Below are 23753 nucleotides of genomic sequence, written 5' to 3'. Positions count from 1 at the left end.
TCTCTCTGATTCCCAAAGCAAGTCGAAGGAATTCTTTTATTCTTCGTCGCATACCTCATTTCCACGGGGTGTTCAGAAACAGTCTGGAAAACTTTTAAGGCTGTTGCAAGGGAAGCTGTACTCAGAAATAATTGTTAAGAAAAAATTCGACATGTCGCGCCGTTTCCAAACTATTTAGCACTGAAGTTAGCCAACCACCTAGCCGCGCACATAAATTCTAGCTGCCTGCCAGAGGCGGTGTCGCCAGACGTGTTTTTTCATTTGGTTTCCTCACACGGAACAAACGTATCTTTTGCTCACCTAACTTAAATGTATCATGTTCAAAGAAAAGGCACAGTTTAACTGTTAATTTGTTGTTCAACAAGTAGTAACTCACGGATCCATAGATGTCTGTGTATTACCCCACTTTCGAGTGTGTCACTGCTTGAATTTGCAGACGCAACAACCGGATTTGCTAAATTCAATGCTAAGTAAGTTGGAAACAATGCGAAGTATCGTATTTTTTCTCATCAATTATTTTTCGGTACAACAAACCCCTCCCTCCCCCCCCTCCCCCCCCCTCTCTCCAACACTGTTTGCAACACCCTTAGAGCTTTTCAGATGATTCTGAATGTTTCTGACCACCCTGTAGATATAATTAATGTGAATAGATAGAGGAATAGATAGAGTGTGTGTGAGAGAGAGAGAGATAGAGAGAGAGAGAGAGAGAGAGAGAGAGAGAGAGAGAGAGAGATGTGGGGGGAGAGAAGAGAGAGAGACAGAGGGCATCCCGATCGAATACAACTTCGCCTACTCGAAGAGTTTTCACATTCCTACCTCCATAGGAACCATCTGCAGCAATCGACAACTCAAGGTTTCCGGTAATCTTAAATCCACATTACCTACTAATGATAACAACAAATGTAGTTTTGTATTTATTACTGTAGAATAGTTTCTCTTATTGATCTGGCGTATTGCTTAACGCGGAGAATGCTACCTTGCGTCACAAGGGAGGTGAGCTAGATCCGCACCATCCCGCGTGAACTGACGACAGTTGGTCTAGCTAGTACACTGACAAAATACTTTATTGGTTTATAATCTCCGCATCAGAAACTGCGACACTGCACAAATAGTATAGCACCACATTTCTACCTCCACCGCCACATACAGGAATGACAGCGTTATCTTATCCCCGTGGTAACTGTCTCTTGGATCCAATGTTGGTTGAAATTTCTTCTGACGTTCCGGCACTATGCTAGGCCAAGAGAACACGCTTAAGCTCACGCCCACAAACACAAATACACAAACACACGCACACACGCACACACGCACACACGCACACACGCACGCACACACACACACACACACACACACACACACAAATACGGCAGTCTATCCTGTGCAAGCCTGTTCGTCTCTGCATAAGTGCGTTCCTGTATCCATTCGAGGCGGCATCCTGTACCCAAGACTAAGTCTCCTTCGGCATGTATGTCATGACGAAATCGAGAACTTCTTGAAACCTCAGAATGTGTGTCCCATCAACAAATCCCTTCTTTGAGGCAAGCTGTACATTAAATTTCACAAAACATACACATTATAGACCATTATACTTACAAATGAAAGGGCCGAGAAGAGGACAATGGAACAAGCAAATAATCTCAATGAACACAGGTCTGGACAGGAATGGTTTGCCCCGATACGACATACGTAGAAGTGCAGTCATGTTAACGTTACAGGGCTGTTGAGGCTACATCGCAGTTTTTCTCGTTTTGTTTGAGTCATCAGTCTTCTAATGGGTTTGACAGGACCCGCCTCAAATTATTCTCATGTGCCTACATCCTCATTCCAAAGTAACACGTGAAACTTATGTCATCCATTATTTGCTGGATGTGTTCAGTCTCTAACTTTTTTCTACAGTTTTTACTCTCTACAGTTTCCTCTAGTACCGTGGATGTTATTTCCTGATGATTTAGCAGATGTCCTACCATCCTGTTCCCTCTTATGATCAGTGTTTTCCACATATTCCTTTCTTCTCCAATTCTGGGCAGAACCTCCACATTCCTCACCTCATCAGTCCACCTTATTATCAAAATTTGTCCGTAGAACCACATCTCAAATGCTCCGATTTCTTCTGTTCCGGTTTTCCCACAATCCATTTTTACTAACATTCAATTCTGTTTCTGTTCTCCAAACTTACATTTGCAGACATTTAGTCCTCAAATTAAGGCCTATATTTGATGCTAGTTCACTTATCTTGGACAGGAATACCTTTTTTGCCAGTGCTAATTTGCTTTTGATGTCCTCGTCACTCCGTCCGTCATGGGTTATTTTGCTGCCTAGATAGGATGACGATCAGTTCGGCTTTAGGAAAGGTAATGGCACCAGAGAGGTAATTCTGGCGTTGATGCTGATAATGCAGGCAAGACTGAAGGAAAATCAAGAAACGTTCGTAGGATTAGTCGACATAGAAAAAGCGTTCTACACTCTCAAATGGTGCAAGATATTCGAAATTCTGAGGGAAACAGGGGTCACCTATAGGGAAGGACTGGTAATACACAACATGCACAACGGCGGAATAATAAGAGTGGAAGACAAAGAGGTGCTCGGATTGAAAAGACTGTAAGACACGGATGTAGTCCTTTTCCCTTACTGTCCAATCTCTACATCGAAGAAGCAATGATGGAAACAAAAGAAAGGTTCAGGAGTGAAATTAAAATTCCTTGTGAAAGTATATCAGTGACAAGATACGCTCATGATATCGCTTTCCTCAGTGAGAATATAGAAGAATTACATGCATGATCTGCTGAATAAAATGAACAGTCTAATGAGTACAGAATGTTGATTGAGAGTAAATCGAAGAAAGACAAATGTAATGATAAGTAGCAGAAGTGTAGCAGCGACAAATTTAACATTAAGATTGATGGTCATGAAGTAGATGACTTTAGGGAATTCTGCTACCTAGGAAGCGAAATAATCAATGATGGACGAAGCAAGGAGGACATCAAAAGGAGATTAGCACTGGCAAAAAGTACATTCCTGGTCAAGAGAAGTCTTTTCTAGTCTTCTGTGTATTATTCTTGTCCGCAGCTCGTGGTCGCGCGGTAGCGTTCTCGCTTCCCGCGCCCGGGTTCCCGGGTTCGATTCCCGGCGGGGTCAGGGATTTTCTCTGCCTCGTGATGACTGGGTGTTGTGTGCTGTCCTTAGGTTAGTTAGGTTTAAGTAGTTCTAAGTTCTAGGGGACTGATGACCATAGATGTTAAGTCCCATAGTGCTCAGAGCCATTTACTATTCTTGTCAGCAACTTGGATCCATGAGGTGTTAAGCTGATTGTGCGATAATTCTCGTACTTGTCAGCTCTTCCAGTCACCGTAATTGTGCGGATGACATTTTTCCGAAAGTCACAAGGTATATCTACAGACTCATACATTCTGCAGACCAAAGTGAATAGCCGTTTAGTTGCCACTTCCCCAATGATTTTATAAATTCTGATGGAATGTTATACATCCCTTCTGCCTTGTTTGATCTTAGTTCTTCACAAGCTCTTTTAAATTCTGAATCTAATACTAGATCACCTATCTCTTCTATGTCGTTTCCTGTTTGTTCTTCTTGGGTGCCATCAGACAAGTGTTCCCCTTCATGGAGGTCTTTAGTGCACTTTTTCTACCTATCCGCCCTCTCCTCTGCATTGAACTGTGGAATTCCTACTGCACTTTTAATGTTATCTCCCTTGCTTTTAAATTCACCGATGCAGTATTGACTTTTCTATATGCTGTGTCAGTCCTTCCGACAATCATTCCTTTTTCTATTTCGTCACATTTTTCATGCAACCATTTTGTCTTAGCTTCCTTGCATTTTCTGTTTATTTCAAAAATGTATCTGAGCACTATGGGACTTAACTTCTGAGGTCATCAGTCCCCTAGAATTTAGAACTACTTAGTCCTAACTAACCTAAGGACATCACACACATCAATGCCGGAGGCAGGATTCGAACCTGCGACCATAGCGGTCTCACGGTTCCAGACTGTAGCGCCGAGAACCGCTCGGCCGCCCCGGCCGGCCGTTTATTTCATTCTTAATGGATTCCTGAATTTCGCTGAATATTTTTGTACTTCCATCATTGATCAATTGCAGCATTTCTGCTGATAGCCATGGTTTCTTCGCAGTTTCCTTCTTTGTACCTGTGTTTTCCATTCCAGCTTTTGTTATTTGTTATTGTTTTTTTGTAAAGAAGCCCATTCCTCTTCAACTGAACTGCCTACTGAGCTATTCCTCATCACAATATCCATAGCACTTCAAGCGTATCTCTTCATTCCTTAGTACCCAAGTCTCTTTGTACTGGTTCTTCATAAGTAGTCTCTAAAATTCAGCCTACACTTATCACTGTTAAATTGTGATCTGAGTCTATATCCTTTTCCAAGTACATATTCTCCTTTTATGATTCTTGAACAAAGTATTCGCTGCACTAGCTGAATTTTTTTTTTTGCAGAAATCAATTAATCTTTCTCTTCTCTCATTCCTTGGACCAAACATATATTCTCCCGTAATTCTTTCTTGTACACATTCCCCTGCTACCTCATTTTAGTCTTCCATGACTATTAGATTTTCATCTCCGCTTACGTATGGAATTACCCGCTCAATATCCTCTTGTACTTTCTCTATTTCTTCATCTTCAGCTTGCGACATCGGCATTTATACCCGAACTATTGTCGATGTTGGTTTGCAGTCGATTCTGATGAAAATAACCTTATCACCAACTCTCCACAATAACACAGTTTATGGCCTGTCTTGCGATTCATAACTAATCCTAGTCCCGTTTTACATTTTTCTGCTGGTTACTCATCTGACCAATAAGTCTTGTCCTCTTTCCATTTCAACTCACTGTCTCCACTATATCCAGATTGATCTTTTGCATTATCCTTTCCAGATTTCTAGATTCCTTACCACGTTCAAATTCTTTACATTCCACTCCATGACTCGTTGGAACCAGAGACCGAGGACGTTTTGATTATCAATCAATGACGCCACCTCTACACCACAGGTACGTCGCGTAAATTATAATGTGATATACTTCCCTGTCTCATTTTATCATCATCCCGAATGCCTAACTATAGGTAAACAACAATCAGACGAAAAGGGCCCTTTGGCTGGCCAGTTCCATAGCTTCCCAAGCTCTCCGAAGTGAAACTGTTAGATTCTCTTGTCTAGGGGTACTCATAAGCTCCCTGATTAACTCTGGGTAGGCATTGTGGATGTTTGTCAATGTATTTTGAACATGCCCAGAATTTTTTAACTTTATGGTCGTCGGTGACGGAGAAAATAAGCTTAAATACGAACGGCAGCCAAGGGAAGTACTAGTCATACATTTGTCTTCAAGTGCGTACCTGCAATTTGGATTCTCGGGAACGCTGTTGTAACGTGTTCATGAACTCATTCATAATACATCTTCCTGGGAAAACCATTGATGTCAAGACACATATTTAGTTGCTTTAAAAAATGTGAATCTTTAACTGGATAAATAAAATATTCCTGTGTATCTGATATAATTAAATCGCTGAACCACAAAAAAAAAAAATGGCTCTGAGCACTATGGGACTCAACTGCTGTGGTTATCAGTCCCCTAGAACTTAGAACTGCTTAAACCTAACTAACCTAAGGACATCACACACATCCATGCCCGAGGCAGGATTCGAACCTGCGACCGTAGCAGTCCCACGGTTCCGGACTGCGCGCCTAGAACCGCGAGACCACCGCGGCCGGCGAACCACCAAAACAGTGATATATAGATACGTCTTAAAGGAGTGTACTAGCCTTCTTTTCCAGTTTTGGACTGACTTTACCAGATATGATGTGTTAATGGTCTAAGAACTGGATAATCTCATAAAAGATGAAATCTAGATAGTACAGAAGAAAAATATAGTAGTATACAGTGAATTCGCTGTTTATTCCTTCAAAAAATGATTGGAGAGTTCTGTATCTACAAAATGGACTGAGATCTCAGTTAACTCAGTTTAACACATGAAAATGCAAAAGAAATGGTTTAACCATCATTGAGAAGCTATGTCCTGAGGAAACCTGGATATGGTATCTAGTACGTGATTGAAACGAACGTTTTTCTGGATATAACATTTACATCCACGTAAACCGTACAGTGATTTCCAATGGAAGAGAATGCTACCAAAGAGTATGCATTTGCATCTATGTCCAGGACTGGAAAAATGTTAAACTTTTCACTGCAAGCAGGTCTTCAAAATGGAAAGGACTGAACATAGTGGAAAATGACTCGAAATTTCCTACAGTTTGCCTTGCGGTTGCAGCTGTCTCTCACCATACTCATAATCTGCAAGTGGTGTTTGAAGTAGCCGCAATATCAATTGGCTCTGTACGAACAACTCGTGTCTGAGTTCAGCTCCACCAGTTGAGAGTATCTCGGCTGCCCAAGTGAAATCTGATTGAGGTGGCTCCTGACTGTAGAGTGAATTTCTGCATTCTGCTTCCAACGATGAAGACTCGGTTCTCTGGGTTGTCCCATCACCTAATTTTCATTGGCTTAAAGATAAATATCGCGAGAGCTGCCCAGTAAGAAATTGTCTTTAATGATATTGGTCTCCTTTTCTTGCCCTCATTTTAGATGGTTAACTACGGGTGAAATTCATTAAACTCATTACACATTAATCTCCTAGAACATTATGACCACCGACCTGCCATCGATATAAACTCATCCAGGCGATTCCAGCGTCAGTTGTCGAGGAATGACTACTGGTCAGACTCATGCATGGTGCACTTAGTATCAGTGAGCTTGTTGAAGGTGTGAGGAATGGGGAAGGCGTGCGATCCATCTGAGTTTGGCCGAAGGCTGATTGTGATTACCCGAAGGCTCGCCACGAGCATTTCGGAAACTGCAAGACTTGTCGGGTGTTCGGGCAGTGCTGTGGTGCGTGTCTTCAACATGCGATGAAACCAAGGTGAAACCACGTCGCCGGCCGCAGTGGTCTAGCGGTTCTAGGCGCTCAGTCAGGATCCGCGCGATTGCTACGGTCGCAGGTTCGAATTCTGCCTCGGTCATGGATGTGTGTGATGTCCTTAGGTTAGTTAGGTTTAAGTAGTTATAAGTTCTAGGGGACTTATGACCACAGATGTTGAGTCCCATAGTGTTCAGAGCCATTATTTTGAAACCACGTCTTGACGTCGTGGGGTTGGGCGGCCACTCCTAATTATAGGCTGGGCAGACTGGTAAAACAGGACAAGGGGCGAACTGTGGCGGAACTAACACCGGACTTAAATGCTGCGCGGAGTACAAGTGTGTGTAAACAAACAGTACATCTAACGATGTGGACCTCCGCAGCCAACTTCCACTACATGTTCCAATGTTAACACCACGACATCGGCAACTACGACTGAAACGGCACGTGACCGTCGGCACTGGACTTTGGCGCAGTGACAGAGCATTAAATGGTCTTATCAATACCAATATCTTCGTCATGCAGGTGGGGAGGCCCTAATCCGTCATCTTCCAGGGGAGCAGCTTCTTGACACTTGTATTGCGGGACGGAGACGGGCTGGTGGTGGCTCCATTACGCTCTGGGGAACATTCACGTGGGCATCCATGGGTGCAGCGGAGCAAGTGCAAGACACTGTGACGGCCAAGAGGTATCGGGCACTTGTTAGAGACCACGAACACCTCTTGATGAATATCATGTCTCCCGAAGGCAGTGACGTTTTTCACCTAGGCAATACGCCATGTCACAAGGCCAGGAGTGTGATGATGTGCTTCGAAGAAAACAGTGAAGAGTTGCAATTGATGTGCTGGCCCCGCAACTCCCCAGATGTGAAACAGATCGAACACATCTGAAAGTGACTGAACGTGTAGTCTGCGCTCATCCTCCCAATTCTGGAAGTACGAATATTATGTGGCTTGTTTATGCAGATTTTGTGCCAACTACCTCCACCGACCTACCAATATTTCATAGCTTCCGTGTCAAGATGCGTGAGTATTTCAATGAGTTCCGACTGCCTGCAAACTGTCCACAATAGTAGTTCTTCCGTGACTTTGCTGAAACAGCACACATAACCATGACGACCCGTAGTCTGCTAAAAGGTGTCTTCATCGTCCCAGCAAAACCTGGAAACGGAATCTTTATTATAATTTTGGAGTGTGTGGCGCCCAGGCTGGCTTTCCTCAAAACACTGTGCAGTGTGGTCTGCTGCTGTTCCTTGCACTTGTTGAATAGCCCAGCGGACCTTCTGCGAATTCTGCTGGGGCTGCTTCCAATTGGCTTATGACATAAGGCATGCCCCCTCACCTACAGCCAATTACAAGATGCTTTAATAGATGCTTCTTTTTAGGTGAATACATGCAGTTCAATACAGTAAATTATAACCTACATAGTTAAGTAATCACTGAAGGGTGGGGATTAATTTATTCCGATTTGATTTGTCTTCTTATTTCGGGTTTTACATCAGCTACGGGACAGTTTGGGAAAATTGCTCTCTTAATAGTTTGTACTTCTGCTAGTCAAACGCCATGTATATACAGGGTGTCTCTTCTAAAGGTTTTTCTCACGTGTTTCAGCACATCTTTGCAATTTCGTTTTTGCAGCGTGTGCCAACGGCCTTGCTGCAGTGGTAACACCGATTCCCGTGAGATCACCAAAGTTAAGCGCTATCGGACTGGGCTAGCTCTTGGATCCGGTCTGCCGAACGCTGTTGGCAAGCTGGGTGCACTCAGCCCTTGTGAGGCAAACTGACGAGGTACTTGATTGAGAAGTAGCGGCTCCGGTCTCGTCAACTGACATACGGCCGGGAGATCGGTTTGCTAACCCCATGCCCTCCATATCCGCATCCAATGACGCCTGTGGTCTGAGGATGACACGGCGGTCGGTCAGTACCATTGGGCCTTCCAAGGCCTGTTCGGACGGAGTTTAGTTTTAGTTTTTTTGCAGTGTGTAGCTGGAGTCAGGCCAAACAAATTGTGCTAATCAGTGTCTTTTTTCGATGCCCACTCTCGGCGGAAAGCCCCAGTTTGTTTCCCATTACAAAGAAAATGAGTTTTTAAGCGGAATTTTACGTGCCCATTCGATAGAGCAATCCAAGATTGGTCTAAAAAGATACCTGTTTCATCGATATGTCTTAAAAGGGACAGTAAACTCGTAAAATAACCAGTACTCCAGTAGAGAAGGCACTGCCATGACCAGCGCTCGTGGCTGACGCCAAGCCAGTAGTGCTACTGAGTCGCTGGGGGATTTCTGAGCCGGCCGAAGTGGCCGTGCGGTTAAAGACGCTGCAGTCTGGAACCGCAAGACCGCTACGGTCGCAGGTTCGAATCCTGCCTCGGGCATGGATGTTTGTGATGTCCTTAGGTTAGTTAGGTTTAACTAGTTCTAAGTTCTAGGGGACTAATGACCTCAGCAGTTGAGTCCCGTAGTGCTCAGAGCCATTTGAACCATTTTTTGGGGATTTCTGTTTATTCTTCGTGTTTTACTGTCCGTGTTAATACATATCGATCAAACAAAATATCGGACTAGACTAACTTGGTAGCGCTCTGTCGAATAGGCATGTAAAAATCCGCATCGAAAGTCATTTTCGTTGTAACGGGAAACAAACAAGTGCATTCCGTCGACACTGGGCGTTGCATAAATAACGTGATGAGAACTATTTGTATGGGCTGACTCCAGCTACACAAGGTAAAAACAAAATTGAAGTTGTCTGCTGAAATTCCAGAGAAAATGCGCCTGGCGTGTCATAGGAGAGATACGTGGTATATAGTGAGACATAATGAGAAATAGTTCATGAATAGCCTCATACGTTGTGCTAGAAACATTCAGTTGTTTTCTCTTTTTTCTGTGTCAATAAACGGCGATGCAAGCACGTAGAGTTCTCAACATTCCCCTTCATATTTGTCGATGTTATGAAATTAACATCGACAAATACGAAGGGAAATGTTGAGAACTCTACGTGCTTGCATGAGCCAGGAGGAAAGAACAGGAAGATTGCACATTTACTCAATTTGCGAACAGCACTCTTTCGTGCGTCATCGTCCTCGATTTCTGTTCACAGCTCCGCGCCACAAACCTGTACAATTTGTCATGGTGAACAGCATATAGCTCATAGTCTCCGGTATCATTGCTGTAACTAAAGTATGAGACAAGATTCTTTTGTCTCATCCCACCCTTCCCACCGCGGGCTGCTACGAATCAGTTGCTTACTTAGGTATCTGATACATCCGTTGCGGATTAGCACGTCGAGTTCTTGTAGTTCTTCAGTGTGTCGTTAAATGGCTAAATTTTCATCCTCATTTTATAACAATAAGTCTCAAAAAGAATATTTTGTCTTATTTATGCTGGTGTGAATGCAAGGATCGATTATGGGTTGTAGAGTGGGATGGGGGTCGCAGTTTGTCATGTCTCTCCCTTTCCGACGCAAAATATAACACATCACCCCGAACTCTCAGCTGACGTTTATTAACAATTAGTTACAAGAAACATATTTACATGAGTACTTTGTATACTGCCTTAGCATGATATCCAAGAAATTTGAATGCAGAGAAACATACAAATTGAAAGAGACTCGACAAAAAATTTTAGACTTACATTTATCACACAGTCATTTATTTTTCTTTTCTCCTCGACTTTGGTAGATTACAATGTATGACCACTCTCACTAGCGATGACACAGAGACGAGTGGAACCAACAGACGATCTCCAGTGTCGGAAACAGCGGAGTTCGCGAGATGAACGGCTAACCAGAATCCAAGTCCAGTATGTATGGGAAGTCTTGTAAGCGTGCGCAAACTGTCCAGGGAGCGACATATGGAAGGCCACGGTATTTACGGACACTGTTGCATCAGTGGACGCGACCACGTGACATACCCGCGGTGGTGCTGGTGGGGGTAAATTTAAGAACTGTGTTTGTGACAAACTCACTTTCACAACGTTTAACTTCTACTGACAGTTCTCAGTATTTTATAAAGAACTACGATTGCAAACTCAGATCTGCAGATTACGGCTACGCGAGTGTGTAAATGAAGGGAAAGCTATTCAGTTGGTGCTTAAGCTCTTGGCGTTTTTCCGAAAGTTTAATAAACACAACTTATACACGTAACACAGACTTCATTCATCAATAACACAATCTCCTTCACTATATACAACAGTCTGCCGACACTGGCATAACTGTTCGGTCCAGATGGTTTGGAGGCGAAGACCTCGTTGAGTGTCATTCGGAGAGTAATTTCAGCCAGAAAGGATGTTCCTTGAACGTTGTTCTGTAGAGAACGCAAGACCAGGTGAATAACGCGGGTGCGGAATGACTTCCCAACCCAACTCCTATAGAGTGTTTTTTGTCAGTGTAGCAGAATGCGGGCGGACTTCATGTGGAGCAGCACCACTACACTCAGTCTTCTTGGTCGTTGTTCTTTGACTGCGTCTGCGAGACGTCTCGGTTTCTGACAATAAATGTCAGCAGTGATGGTTACACCTCGGGGAAACAGTTCGTAGTACTCTACACAGCTGCTACCCCACCAGATGCAAAACGTTACTTCCCAAGTGTGCGCGCAGATCTTTGTACTGTGAGTTGCTACTTTGTTTGGGCTCAGCCATTTCTTTGTTTTTCTTACGTTAGCATAAAGACACCATTTCTCGTCACCAATAACGATACACGAGAGGAATTATCGGTTTTACTCACGACTCACCTGCTGATTCTTCTGTTTTTGGCTTAGAGAATTCGGTACCCATACACTCGATTTTTGAATCTTCACTACCGCATGCAGTTGACGCACGGTGGTGGAATGCTAACAGTTCATCACCTATGTCTCTTGATATGTCTCTGTCGTAGATGATTGTGGATTAATGGCTTAAAAGAACCTCACCGAAGCCCGAAGTTCTTCCAGAACGTGGAGAGTTACTTATGACAAAGTGATTCTCCTTAAAACGAGAAAGCCATTTTATTGTCATGCTCTTTCCAATGGCGTTATCCCCCATACATTGCGGAAACGTTTCTGGTTGCCTACGCTGCTTCACCCCACAAATGAACTCCAACAGAAGAATTTTTCGGAAATGTTGTATTATCTCTACTTGTCACTCTCTTTTTAGGAACCCCTAGCTCCACTCACTATCTCCAAGTGACAAAATGGCAATTTGTAAACTGAAATAGCAACAGTGAACTACAAGTAAAAAATGAAAATTTATAAATAAACCCATAGCAACAGGAATACCCACATGCAAAACAAAAATACTACGAACGTATGCATCAATTTCATGTATCTTCCAGTCGTTCCCACATATGATCGAGAAGTGTCTCTTTCTGTCGTATTTTTCGCGACCCAGGGCTTGTCCTCTAAGTCTTCTCTTACTCAGTTTCCTTAGGGTTTGCCGTTTGTATCTGTGTACTGAGGAACGGTGTCGGATTTGTTCTAGAGAAAAGGTGCATTCAGCCTATGAATATGCACTTTTACATGGCCTGGATCGTAATCTGTCAGACCTCAATCACATCCACGTGGGCAGGCAACGCGCGCAGGACCTCATGCAAGGAACTGAAGTGTGTCCTGTGTCCACCGTAGCTTGTTATTTCTAGAATTTCGTGGCATTTAAGAGTCTCTTAGTTTTCTAACTAGTTTAATCCACAGAAGTTATCTGTCATTTTGGATACTGATGTGCTTAGAAATTTAAATGCTTCTACATAAACGTTTTTCTTTTTTTGGGTAGGATGACGGTGGCGTTTTACCTCCATGAGTTACTATATACGTTTTTCCGAAATCCCTTCACCAAAGAAACCGAGATAAATATTCCAGAATTCTATTAAAGAACCACTTCCTAGATGAATAACTTAGAAGTATGTATCATCGGTTTAGCGAAACAGCTTAAATAATTTAATAAAGGTACGTCTTCTGATTCAGACTGTGTATCAGTTACGTTTCTTTCAGAGTATGCTGACACAATAACTCCATACTTAGCAATCACCTACAGCCGCTCGCTTTACAAAGTTTCCGTACCTTAAGACTGGAAAAGGGCACAGGTAACACCATACACAAGGAAGAAAGCAAGAGAGATCCGGTGAATTATAAACCCATATCACTGACGTCAATTTGCGACAGGATTCTGGAACATATACTGTGTCAAACATTATGAATTATTTCGAAGGAAACAGTTTATTGACAGTCGGCACGAATTTAAAAAATATCGTTCTAATGAAACAAAATTAGCTCTTTATTGTCCCGAAGTAATACGTACTACTGGCAGGGACTCTCAAATTGATTCAATATTTCTATATTACAGAAGAGTTTTGACGCCGTTCCTCACGAGACTTTTAGTCCAATTGCGTACGTATGGACTATTGTATCAGTTGTGCGGCTGGATTCGTGATTTCCTGCCGGTAACTGAGGGAAAGGCATGGAGTGAAACAAAAGTGATACCTGGAGTTCCCCATGGATGTTTTATAGGACCACTTCTGTTCCTCGGCCGCGGTGGTCGTGCGGTTCTAGGCGCTCCAGTCCAGAGCCGCGCTGCTGCTACGGTCGCAGGTTCGAATCCTGCTTCGGGCATGGATGTGTGTAATGTCCTTAGGTTAGTTAGGTTTAAGTAGTTCTAAGTTCTAGGGGACTGATGACCACAGCAGTTGAGTCCCATAGTGCTCAGAGCCATTTTTGAACTTCTGTTCCTAATCTATGTTAAACGACTTAAGAGGCAATCCGAGCAGCTCTTTTACATTGTTTGCAGATGCTGTCATTTACCGTCTCGTAAAGTCATTAAAAGGTTAAAACCAATTGCAGAATGACTTAGACAAGATTTGTTCCCTGTGCGAAAAATGCCAATTGATTCGAAATGAGGAGAAATGTGAGTTCATCCATGTGAGTAGTAAAAAGAATCTGTTAAATTTCGACTTCACGATAAATCACAAAAATCTATAGGACGTAAATCCAACGAAAGACCAAGTAATTACAATTATGAAATACTTAAATTGGATTGATCACATAGATAATTCGTGGGGAAAACAAATCAAACACAGTGTTTTGTTGGCAGAACATTAAAAACTTGCAACAAGTTTACTAAAGATTCATAAAGTGCATCTGTCCGTTCTCTGCTAGGAAACTGTTGTACAGTATGGGACCTTAACGAGAGAGGATTGACGGAAGACATCAAAAAACTCCAAGGAAAGGCAGCTCGTTTTTTAGTATCGCGATGTTGGCGAGAGAGCGCCCTGGATGTAATGCGAAAGTTGGTGAGACTATTATTAAAACAAAGGCGATTTTAGTTGCGGAGCGATATTTTTAGAAATTTCCGTCACCAACTTTTTCCTCTGAACGAGAAAATATTTTATTGCCGCCACGCTACAGAGGAAGAAATTATCATCGTAATAAAATAAAATAAATCAGAGCTCGTACGCAATAATTTAAGTGTTAATTTTTCCCATTGTGGAACGGTACAGAAATAGTCTGAAGGTGATTTGAAGAACCCTCTACGAGGCTCTTAAGTATGAATTGAAGAGGAGTCAAGAAGATGTAGGTAAAAATCTTCCCTTTCGATTCGTACTTGCATTTGTGACACAAACTGTTAGACGAGGGGCATTCAGTTAGCAATGGAAGACATTTTATTTTCTGAAAGCAGGTTGGTTATGTTCATGACTCCAATACACCATAACCATTCCAATATTTGGAATATAACATCCGTTCAAAGCGAAAGCCTTAAACCAACCTACTGGAAAGTTTATATGTTCGCATGCTATAATTCTACCGGTCGATATCGGAGCTCACATCGTGCAACATCAATAAGCCACCGATCATCCACTTACTACTTTCCATGGAGTGAACCCTTCATTGGACCAACAGATGAAAGGTTCGCGTTCTGGGCTATTGAGTGGTTGAAGAAGAACAGTCCACTGTAGTTTGGTGAGCTCCTTTCTGGTGCGCAGACTTGTTTGAGGTCTTGCGATGTCATGAAGAAGACGTTAGTTTGCATTAATGTGGAAACGTAAGCGCTGAAGACGTTTCCTCAATAAACAACCCTTCAAAGACCCATGCCACCGTCGCCAGGATTCACCGGCTCAGAGTGCGGTCTTCTACTTCAGAGGAGAGATTGTGTGGCGCTACTCCATGGTCTGCGGTTTTGTTTCAGTTTCGAAGTGTTGAACTCGTGTTTCATCGCCTGTGGCAATGCCCGATAAAAAATTATCTCGATGTTTCCTAATGCGTGAGCAATTTCGCGCAGATGGTCCTTCGTGGCTTTCTATGGTCTCCTGTTGGGCGGCGAGGAACCCTGCGGACACACACCTTTGAGTACCCCACCAGCGGGACGTGTGTATCAGCGCTACTATCAGAGACGTCCAGTTGAGAAGCGAATTATCTGATTGTGATCCGCTGATCTGAGAGTGTCCGCACGTTCCAAAAATGCAGGAGTCACAGGTGGCCGGCAGCCGGAAGATCGGACAGACTTGCGCGACCTTGTTACGATAACGACAGACGCCTCCACCAACGACTCACCCTGCTTTTGTTCACTGGCAGGTCTCCGGAAAAATTCTGTAATCCCCTTTGAATATCGGCCATGCTATGGTTACCCACCACAAGAAACTCAATGACAACTCTGCTTGGAACGCACCCTCGTTACAGACGCCATTTTGGAGAATACGTACTGTGCCGCTATCAACTGAAACTTCATCGAACTAACGGGGCCGAAACGGCAATATTACACGAAGTCCCACAAGAAGTTCCTAATTTTTCAAGTAAAACTGGCCGAAAAACATTGCGTTGCATCACTTATTGAACGCCCCTCGTAGTATGTACGGAGATGTGTCGAGGCGCGGTGCCGACCAGGCCCTGGCAGTAGTCGGCGTCCAGCTGCTGTACCGCTACGGTGGGCCCTACACTACCCGCCGAGCCGCCAGCTGTGCGCTGATCGACCGTCGGTCTTGGCGCGGCCTGGCCTCCGGTCACGGGCCGCCTGGGTCGGCGCCCGGCTTATTGCATTTCTCCCGGCCGCCGCCGCCGCAGGGCCCGCCCGATGCGGTTCCACAAACACCTGCCGTCGGTGGTCGGCGATTTGTTTACCCCACGTCTGGCGTTCCTACATCGGCCTTCTTCTTTTCCCTCTGGCCGTCGGAGGGAAACTGGCATGCGTCCTGCTCCTAGTGTTCCATTCTGTTTCATAACTCCATGCGAGGAGAAAGACAGCTATGATCTGCAGTGTTCATACGTTTACTACACTACTGGACATTAACCTTGCTACACCAAGAAGAAATGCAGATGATAAAGGGGTATTCATGGGACAAATATATTATACTACAACTGACATGTGATTACATCCTCACGCAATTTGGTGCATAGATCCTGAGAAATCAGTACCCAGATCAACCACCTCTGGTCGTAATAACGGCCTTGATACGCCTGGGCATTGAGTCAAACAGAGCTTGGATGGCGTGTACAGTTACAGCTGCCCATGCAGCTTAAACACGATACCACAGTTCATCAACACTAGTGACTGGCGTATTGTGACGAGCCAGCTGCTCGGCCACCATTGACCAGACGTTTTCAATTGGTGAGAGATCTGGAGGATGTGCTGGCCAGGGAAGCAGTCGAACATTTTCTGTATCCAGAAAGGCCCGTACAAGAGATGCAACATGCGGCCGTGCATTATCCTGCTGAAATGTAGGGTTTCGCAGGGATCGAATAAAGGGCAGAGCCATGAGTCGTAACACATCTAAAATGTAACGTCCACAGTTCAAAGTGCCGTCAATGCGAACAAGAGGTGTCCGAGACGTGTAACCAATGGCACCCCATACCATCACGCCGGGTGATACGCCAGTATGGCGATGACGAATACACGCTTCCAATGTGCGTTCACCGCGATGTCGCCAAACACGGATGCGGCCATCATGATACTGAAAACAGAACCTGGATTCATCCGAAAAAATGACGTTTTGCCATTCGTGCACCCAGGTTCGTCGTTGAGTACACCATCGCAGGCGCTCCTGTCTGAGATACAGCGTCAGGGGTAACCGCAGCCATGGTCTCCGAGCTGATAGTCCATGCTGCTGCAAAAGTCATCGAACTGTTCGTGCAGATGGTTGTTGTGTGCAAACGTCCCCATCTGTTGACTCAGTGATCGAGACGTGGCTGCAGGATCCGTTACAGCCATGCGGATAAGATGCCTGTCGTCGCGACTGCTAGTGATACGAGGGTGCTGGGATCCAGCACGGCGTTCCGTATTGCCATTCTGAACCCACCGATTCCATAGTCTGCTGACAGATTGGATCTCGACCAACGCGAGCACCAATGTCGCGATACGATAAACCGCAATCGCGATAGGCTACAATCCGACTTTTATCAAAGTCGGAGACGTGATGGTACGAATTTCTCCTCCTTACACGAAGCATCACATTAATGTTTCACCAGGCAACGCCGGTCAACTGCTATTTGTGTATGAGAAATCTTTTGGAAACATTTCTCATGTCAGCACGTTGTAGGTGTCGCCACCGGCGCCAACCTTTTGTGAATGCTCAGAAAAGCTAATCATTTGCATATCACAGCATCTTATTCCTGTCTGTTAAATTTCGCGTCTGTAGCACGTCATCTTCGTGGTGTAGCAATTTTAATGGCCAGTAGTGTATTTATACCACGAGTCTATGTATCACCCATAGTAATAATTAACCAACGACAAACGGAGCTGCTCCCTCCTCTCCACTCCCGTCCCCCTGCCGACCCCTTCCTAAAAAAATGTATCGCCACTAGCCGAGTTTGAATATTACCACATCACATATACAGACGTATCATCAGTGTGAACGTAACCCTCTACATTTATACTACTAATGAATCTGCGCACCCCCTTCCTAAAGAACTTAATCACCATAAGCCGAATTCTTATATTACCACATCACATATCATCAGTGTGAAGGTAACGCTCTACGTCTATACTGATAATGAATCTGACCACTCCTCCCTAGAAAACTTTATCGCTATTAGCTGAATTTGAATGTTATCATATCACACATACAGGCGTATCATTAGTGTGAAGGTAACCCTCTACATCCATTCAAACACTGAATCTGTAAAACCATGTCGTCTGTCTCTGTCTTTCTGTATATTTGAACACGCTAATCTCCAAACCATCAGACGAAATTTCATAGAATTTCCACAAGTAACTTGAGCGAAGCTAGGGGCGACAGTTTATAGAGACCGAAACTGTGTCACGAAGACCAGGGCATGGCCAACAACGTTTGATATCGGAAGAGAGTACCATTATTTCTCTGTAAGGGCACGACGATATCGCCCTAGTACTGCGCAGCATCTAGGCGCTTCAGTCTGGAACCGCGTGACCGCTACGGTCGCAGGTTCGAATCCTGCCTCGGGCATGGCCGTGTGTGATGTCCTTACGTTAGTTAGGTTTAAGTAGTACTAAGTTGTAGGGGACTGATGGCTACAGATGTTAAGTCCCATAGTGCTCAGAGCCATTTGAACCATTTGAACTGCGCAGCAACTGGCATTTGTCTTCGCAGCATCCACTGGACGTGTTGTATTGAGGCGAACGGTGTAGAGAAGCCTTTCACAGAGTGGCTTTTATTGTTGGAGACCTGTTGTAGGTGTGCCTCTGACGCGTCTTTACAGAAGGGAACATCTACAGTGGAATCGTCAACGTGCCACGTGAACAGTCGAACACTGTGCCACTGTTCTTTTCACAAATGAGTCGCGATTTGATCTGGAGATTGTTTTTCGATGGATTCGATTTAGAGATCCGAAGATTGCGGTAAGAGAGTGATATAGAGGAGGATCGCTAATGGCGTGGATGGGCGTTGTGTAGAATACTCGAACATCTCTCTATGAAATTTTATGCGTAAATCGGAACGGTTTAACTGCTGTTAGATATCGCGACGAGGTCTTGGGACCTCATGCACGGGTGTTGCGAGGTTCTTTGCGCCCAGACTTCGTATTGATGGAGATACTTATCGACCTCCTAGAGAACGAGGGTTGATGTTTTTTTGGAATGGAAGATACTGCACGCATGGCGTGGCCTCCTCGCTCTACCCATTTGAATCCAATAAAGAATTTATGGGATGCACTATGCAGACCGGTTGCATCTCGTCAACATTGACCAATCACTGCCCAAGACTTACGAGCAGCTCCGTAGGAAGAAAGGGCGTTATTGCTTCGACATGACATTGATAACGCTATTCAAAGCAGGCTCTGTCGTTGTCAGGTCTGTATTGCTTCCAGGGATGGTCGCACCCCATAGTGAGCAGATTAACTAGCTGCCTCAGTGTGTGTGCAAATCTATTTCGTAGGGAAAAAGTAGAACATTTTCGTCTACTGTTATGTATGTTTCAGTTGTTTACATTCTGTATTCTTTACGTTGTTTCTACTTTGCTGTCACCTGTTTCTACTCTTTTGTGGCAAAATAAACGCAACCTTGCAAAATTTCCGTTTGTTGCTTTAATTTTAGACAGCACTGTAACTGTAACTTTAATATCAATGTAGGCGGGAATTGTCGTTGCAGACTGGTACATCCATGTATTTCACAAAAGAGATTAACAGCTAAGACGTGCTGTGCATCAGCGATTTCTGCGCTATGAATTACGAGCGCTTTTGGCGTACATTACCCTTGAAGAAAGACCACGACTGCGGTTTATGCACAGGGCGACACCACTCCATTTCTACGGCCCTTGCGATTGATTGATCGAAAAGTCTCTGTGTGTCCACCTGTTTAGAGATGATTGCGGGATTCGGCTGTTCGATACAGGATGTCGAACTGTATACCTTTCGGCCGTCTAATTTCTAAACTTTTTCAATTGACTACCAGCTTCAGCGTTTTAATACGCCATCCTCAGGTCCCTGACCGACGTGTAGGGAGATTGTACCTCGGTTCTGATCAAAACAGGGGCCAGCAATACTGGTAGATTTTTGCTATAGCGATCACTTCAACCATCATCTGCCGACACGTCGCTTTGTGTGTACCGGTATTTAGAACAGTTGTGTATACTTTTTGGGAATGTTTGTATTTAGTTTTATATTTAAGTTTTTGTTACTATGTCTGTACTATTTTCAACGTTACTATCAAGTTCTTTATTTATTTCTGTGGGCTAAAGTAAGGTCACTAGACAAATACAGCCTGGTGGCAGCTTCTGATACTTAAGTTTTCTAACGGCGACTCTCCATCAGTTGAACATTGATGGTGAGGACGGAGGCGTGTGACTCCACACTTTGTACGAGCGCTGTTCTGTATTGTATGAACATCTTTTGAATACTTTTTATAACACTTTCAGTTTTTTACTCTTCTTGTGCACTTGTGTTCTTGACTTTGTACCTTTTTTGGCAGACATGTTGATGATTGGCTATGATTGAAAAGCGTCAATATGAAAAAAATTTAGAATATCAAGTGTCAAGTTCATTTATAGCGACCTATTCAGTATTTACATAAATCTTCTCAGCCCTTACGTGAAACATTCTTGGTAGGATAGTTCCTTTCCGCACTTCCAGTTTATGAGTCTATTCACTTACATGCCATACCAGGGTAATTTGGTCTTGCCGAATCCAGTGCTTTTCCAGTTTGACGCCGTGTTTAAGTTGTGTTTATATATCTTCATTTCCAGTAGGTCTAAATCCCTTTTTGAGGACTGAATGCTCGAAGCCTCACACTTCTTTTCCGCCTTTTAAGTTAACGGTCGTACTTCAGCTACAAACAAAGCTATTGGCCGGATTACCGATTTAGACATTATGAATTCATCTGACCTTGAAAGTTATTTGCAGCTGAGTAATCACATAATTTATTCTTACCAAACAAATTTTAGTAATTACTCGACATCATCAGTAAGTTTCTGGAATTTTAAAACAGATAAAATTCATGGTGCTACACAGAGAAAAACATTAATTATTTAAAGTTGTTTTGATTATTATTATGCCAATGTTCATTTCATCACCTTTTTGTTCTAGGAACACATAACATTTCATCTGAAACACAAGCAAGTGGTTCCGTTGTTACTTAAATTAACTTTTGACCTTCCGTAACGTCTGTATCGTGAAACTGTGTGAATTTATGGTTGTTATGTTACTATGTGGAGAGCCTTAAATAGGATAGTATGTGTTACTCACATGGTAGGCTCGGTTTCATAGGTGACTGCTTTGGAAACATGTTTACGGGTATTGCTAATCGGTCTGTAGCTGCGTGTTATCATAATGTTTAGCCTACAACTATACATGTTATGTCAGTTTGTGATGTTTCCATGACATTAAAGATTAAAAGGCCGTAGGATGTATTTATTTGGTGAACGCAAGATATCCGGTGGGCCTTCTTTGTGTGAGGACGCCATAATTCGTCTGACATAGAGACAAGTTGTCGACAACCTATCAACTGTTATGCAACACTATTTATGTTACGTACATCGTGAGAATTTGAACGTAAAAGAGGCAGGGTTACTCGCAAACTCTATTAGACATGGATGCAAATTGCCGGGGAAAGAGCGATGGAGAGGCCGGGATGTATTTGGAACAGCAGAACAAAGAAAGACGTGACATTACTCAGCATTACACAAAAAATTACAATAAACGAGATTGACCAAAAATTTCGAGACATTCTTAGGAGATTGGTTATAAAAAAGAAACTTCCTCAGAAAGTAGAAAATACGAAGGAAATTAAAGAATGAAGATTAATAGAAAAATAGAATGGAAATGGAGAACAGAAAAATTTAAGCCGTATGGTTATATTAAATGGTCACGAGAAGAGAAACTAGATCACTAAGTTAAAAAAATATTGCGTGGTATGTAGTACACGAAGTATAGGATTCTGCTTCCGTAACAGCCACTTAATGCATGACGTTCGAAGAACAGTATACCTTTGGAGTAAAGTAGCGCATACAAAAAGAGCTTTCCTGGCAAACGGAATCTGTCAGTATGTCATTGGAAAGAAGCACAGCACTGTATGCAAGTGAATAATCTTTATGGGAAAAACATGAACGAAGAGTGTCGAGAACTTTGAGGTGTTTTATTCACATTTTACATTTTGTCGTGTACAGCTTCAATGAGTTCACAAAATTTGCTCAATCGTATATAGGACAAGGTTATAGTAGAAAATACTAAATCTGTATTCAGGAATCGTCTAGTAATATTCAAACATCATATTGATAATATAAATGAGAAATTTCATATCCCTCAATGTAAGTAAATAGAAAGGTTAACGAATCCTCTTGCGGAGCTTGAAACTCATAGCACCACTATGAAGAGCAGTAGAATATACGTAATGATCAAGTTGAATATATCACGAACACTATTTACGCTATGTTCAACGACCTTGACTGCCACCCTATTATATATGTTTTTACAAAGTAATGACGCTGTTGTCGCGCGGAGTGCCTGCGCGGTTTGAGGCGCCATGTCACGGATTGTGCAGCCCCTCCCGCAGGAGGTGTGAGTCCTCCCTCGGGCATGTGTGTGTGTTGTTCTTAGCATAAGTTAGTTTATGTAGTGTGTAAGTCTAGGAAAGGATGACCTCAGCAGTTTGCTCCCTTACGAATTCACACACATTCTAACATTTTAATGGAGCTGTTTACTTTTTAAGTTCTGTTGTTCATGTTCTATCCCTCACTGAAATCTATCACATAGCACATTTATCGTACAAATGGAACTTTTTCCAACATCATTGTACACTCCTGGAAATGGAAAAAAGAACACATTGACACCGGTGTGTCAGACCCACCATACTTGCTCCGGACACTGCGAGAGGGCTGTACAAGCAATGATCACACGCACGGCACAGCGGACACACCAGGAACCGCGGTGTTGGCCGTCGAATGGCGCTAGCTGCGCAGCATTTGTGCACCGCCGCCGTCAGTGACAGCCAGTTTGCCGTGGCATACGGAGCTCCATCGCAGTCTTTAACACTGGTAGCATGCCGCGACAGCGTGGACGTGAACCGTATGTGCAGTTGACGGACTTTGAGCGAGGGCGTATAGTGGGCATGCGGGAGGCCGGGTGGACGTACCGCCGAATTGCTCAACACGTGGGGCGTGAGGTCTCCACAGTACATCGATGTTGTCGCCAGTGGTCGGCGGAAGGTGCACGTGCCCGTCGACCTGGGACCGGACCGCAGCGACGCACGGATGCACGCCAAGACCGTAGGATCCTACGCAGTGCCGTAGGGGACCGCACCGCCACTTCCCAGCAAATTAGGGACACTGTTGCTCCTGGGGTATCGGCGAGGACCATTCGCAACCGTCTCCATGAAGCTGGGCTACGGTCCCGCACACCGTTAGGCCGTCTTCCGCTCACGCCCCAACATCGTGCAGCCCGCCTCCAGTGGTGTCGCGACAGGCGTGAATGGAGGGACGAATGGAGACGTGTCGTCTTCAGCGATGAGAGTCGCTTCTGCCTTGGTGCCAATGATGGTCGTATGCGTGTTTGGCGCCGTGCAGGTGAGCGCCACAATCAGGACTGCATACGACCGAGGCACACAGGGCCAACACCCGGCATCATGGTGTGGGGAGCGATCTCCTACACTGGCCGTACACCACTGGTGATCGTCGAGGGGACACTGAATAGTGCACGGTACATCCAAACCGTCATCGAACCCATCGTTCTACCATTCCTAGACCGGCAAGGGAACTTGCTGTTCCAACAGGACAATGCACGTCCGCATGTATCCCGTGCCACCCAACGTGCTCTAGAAGGTGTAAGTCAACTACCCTGGCCAGCAAGATCTCCGGATCTGTCCCCCATTGAGCATGTTTGCGACTGGATGAAGCGTCGTCTCACGCGGTCTGCACGTCCAGCACGAACGCTGGTCCAACCGAGGCGCCAGGTGGAAATGGCA

The sequence above is a fragment of the Schistocerca nitens genome, chromosome 8 (assembly GCF_023898315.1).
Source record: "Schistocerca nitens isolate TAMUIC-IGC-003100 chromosome 8, iqSchNite1.1, whole genome shotgun sequence".
In the NCBI taxonomy this organism is placed as follows: Eukaryota; Metazoa; Arthropoda; class Insecta; order Orthoptera; family Acrididae; genus Schistocerca; species Schistocerca nitens.
The sequence above is the reverse complement of the archived record's forward strand: the minus strand, read 5'-3'. Positions refer to the sequence as shown.